At 43.8% G+C, this 3,360-nt stretch overlaps 1 long non-coding RNA gene across 2 annotated transcripts; it reads left to right on the top strand.

The window, feature by feature from the left end:
- The first annotated feature begins 1,419 nt into the window (after window positions 1-1,419).
- Window positions 1,420-2,995, top strand: LOC134214872 (uncharacterized). 2 transcript variants are annotated; one of them, XR_009979956.1, is made up of 4 exons: window positions 1,420-1,537; window positions 1,910-2,028; window positions 2,245-2,422; window positions 2,504-2,995. It is a non-coding gene; the product is annotated as an uncharacterized LOC134214872 (long non-coding RNA). The 2 variants fall into 2 exon arrangements; XR_009979957.1 differs by lacking the exon at window positions 1,420-1,537 and having other exon boundaries at window positions 1,992-2,028; window positions 2,258-2,422; window positions 2,504-2,994.
- The last annotated feature ends 365 nt before the right edge of the window (window positions 2,996-3,360 follow it).

Genomic DNA, 3,360 nt, shown 5'->3' with positions numbered 1-3,360 from the left:
GAACGAGTAGACCACGGAGGTGCGGAAACTGTTGAGCGAGTTGATCGAACGGCAAACTTTGCTGAGGAAGACACAGTTTTTCCACGGTATGAGCTGCTGCAACAAAGAGTCGTTTCTGAGGCTTGCCTGGGTGCAAACGCTTGTGGTGCCGCTCTTCACATCCTTCCATTCTGCACGAAGTTGCCTTGCACGGGAACTTTCCTTGTGCTGTCAGGCATCGCCTTCATAGGTAATGCTACTGAACGCGCTTCCAACGTTCCTCCAGGTTGCACTTCTTGAAGTCGTCGCAATTTTAACCTTGTGTCCCTGTTTCCCACAAAATTTGGCACGGTTTTGGTTGGTACTGTTTACATTCAGAATTGTTTGGAGGATTCCGTTTACCAACGGGGTCCACAGGATTGCCAGATGCATGGGTATTCACATACAGCTTTTCTTTTCCCTTTCCTTTGTCTGAATCGACTTGAGCTTCTGTAGATGGTTGGTACCGTGGGGCATCGAAATCCGTACACTTAGGCACCTTAGTATATGAAAAAGTCATTAGAAAATAAGAATCGAATGTAAATAAAACATTTGTCATTAACACAAGAGCATGAAGGCTTCTACTTTTGAACTGTTTCACATTTACTCATTAAAAACTACGAAAAACATGATAAAATAATGAATAAAATCAACTACTCCTGACTCGAAATCCGTCCACCGTGGACGGATTTCGAATCAAAGGATCAAAATCCGTACAGCTATTTTTAAACTAAATATTTAAATTGAAACAGTCCGATTGACTGAACTACTACTGTAAATAGTTCGATACGCACCTTGAGAAGCGATCCCTTCGATTTGTATTCCGCTGATCTTATGTAATGATTCGCAATAAGCAATAAAAACACAGTTACTTTTGGTGTCATTATGCTCTACCCGGAAACAAAATGGCGGCACAAACTCCGCGTTTGGTGGGTAGAGATTTGTTATTGATTTTTGTTGTTTTAATTTCAAAGCCTTATTTCCAATTCTATGCCCTAAAAGCTTACTGCCATGAATCTGAACAGGATAAGATTAATTATTTCTACATTAATTATCTTTAAGCCCCTTTCAATTTATTGATATCCCATGACGTGGACGGATTTCGGTGCTGTACGGATTTCGGTCACACACGGTAGGGAGTGACGTCACTTGCAGCAACAACCAGCTGCGCCATATAATTGCCAAATGTGCCAAGGTCGACGCAGGGCACGTTTGTTTGAAAGGCGCCCAATCCAGCTTGATGCTCGCTGGAAACTTGCTGACTAACTCCTGCAGCAAAGCAGGATTGGAAAAGTGGGCCTGTTGTCCAGATGCACGCAGATGACCGCAACGGTTTTGGCATGCTAGGCCGAACGATATCAGATACTCCAGCCTGTCCGGTTTTGGGGCTGGAGTAGCGCGTACTTTCTGCAGTAGCGAGTTGATTATTAGATCGAGACGACCGTACAGCGCGCGTCTAATAATCGCGTCTGGAGTATCGAGACGATCATAGGAACCGATGAGGGCTCCATCTCCAGCAGTAAACTTTGGACGGCTTCCAGGGCGTTTCCTTTGAGACTCCACTGCAGACGCATTAAATTTTCTTCGTGAGAAAACCCACGTAACTGGATGGTGTTCTGGAAATAACTCAAGAACAACGGCCATTCGACAGGATAACCCGAAAAGATGGGAAGCTCTTTAGGAACGATGTGCCTAGCAGCGAGCTGTTGAGATGTCGGCACACTTATTCACGGTTGAGGAATTGGCGCAGGTGCAGAGGTAGAGTCGAAAGGGAGAAACGCTTGTGGAGTTCGGTAAGTAAAATTTGTTTCATTAAATATCTACCTACCATTTATTCATTCATATCTTCATTATTTTCGGACAGGTCTTGACACTACACATCAGGAAGTAGGCAAATTTGTCTGGACTATTACTGTACCCTACAAAAACAGCAGCACCGGTTGACTATCCAGTAGCTCCTTCCGAGATCACTTCGGAACACCAAGTTAGTAACCGACATTCTATTAACAGGTAAGCTTTGATATTTCTAGACCAACATTTGAAAAGGGCGTAACAGTCAAATTTTATTCCTTCTGATTCTTCGTCCACATATATAGCTTTATGTGTAGACGAAGAATCAGAAAGATTTGATTATGGCTGCTACGCCCTTTTCAAATGTTGGTCTAGATGTATAAGCGCCCTTTGTTCTTTCTCAATGAAAAATATCCTTCTTTCTGTAAACAACAGATGGTTGGCAAAGTAATGAACACCATTACTGTAACTGGAAGTGTTCTCCAAGCATCTCGCCAGCAGTAGTGGTTTACAAACCAGGTTCCTAAAAAGTCCGTCCTTCCTGAGCTCACGGAAAACCAAGCCATTCATCATTCATTCAACACCGAGTCATAAATTATCGTCCTATTAACAGGTAAGCTTCAATTGTAATACACGCATATGAAAAGGTCCGTGTCTATCAATCGACAGTAATAAATCTCCTTTTCGTTAACAGTAACTTGATGCCCCCATATGACAACGCTCGCTTCTACAAAACAGAAAACTCATTTCGAGTAGGTCGCCGGACAATATAGTGAAAACTTTCGTATTACAAAAGAGGATGACGGCGAATATACGATCGAGAATAAAGCGGCACCGACTGCGATATTCCAACTAGTAGAAGCTACAGTTTTTAAACCAACTGATGCGTTAATTTTTAAACGAAGGAATGTGTAAATCTTATAGTTTTTACCAAATTTGTTTTATTCTCTTTAATTCCGTCTGGAATGTGGTCTCCTTCAGAAGGTCGAAATAAACCAATGAAAGGTTTTTTATAATTCCATCGTTGATTCGTTGAAGCAAAACAATGCTTCTTGAATTGGGTTTCGATCCGATAAGGGAAATCGGATTCCGGACGGAAATGGCCATTATGAGCTGGGCGAGCTCGTGGTTCATTCATCGCCGCCACACACCGTCTTCTTGCACGCCGCCAAAGATGGTCCTAAGCACCCGTCTCTCGAATACTCCGAGTGCTTGCGAGCCCTCCTCGAGCATTGTCCATGTTTCATGTCCGTAGAGGATGATCGGTCTTATCAGCGTCTTGTACATGACATATTTGGTGCGGTGGCGAATATTTTTTGACCGCAGTTTCTTTTGGAGCCCGTAGTAGGCCCGACTTCCACAGATGATGCGCCTTCGTGTTTCACGACTAACATTGTTATCAGCCGTTTGCAAGAATCCGAGGTAGACGAATTCCTCGGCCAACTCGAAGGAATCCCCGTCTATCGTAACACGGCTTCCCAGGCGGGCCCTGTCACGCTCGGTTCCGCCCACAAGCATGTACTTTGTCTTTGACGACACCACCAGTCCAAC

The sequence above is a fragment of the Armigeres subalbatus genome, chromosome 1 (genome assembly GCF_024139115.2).
Source record: "Armigeres subalbatus isolate Guangzhou_Male chromosome 1, GZ_Asu_2, whole genome shotgun sequence".
Classification (NCBI taxonomy): Eukaryota; Metazoa; Arthropoda; class Insecta; order Diptera; family Culicidae; genus Armigeres; species Armigeres subalbatus.
This window is presented reverse-complemented; position numbering and strand designations above follow the sequence as displayed.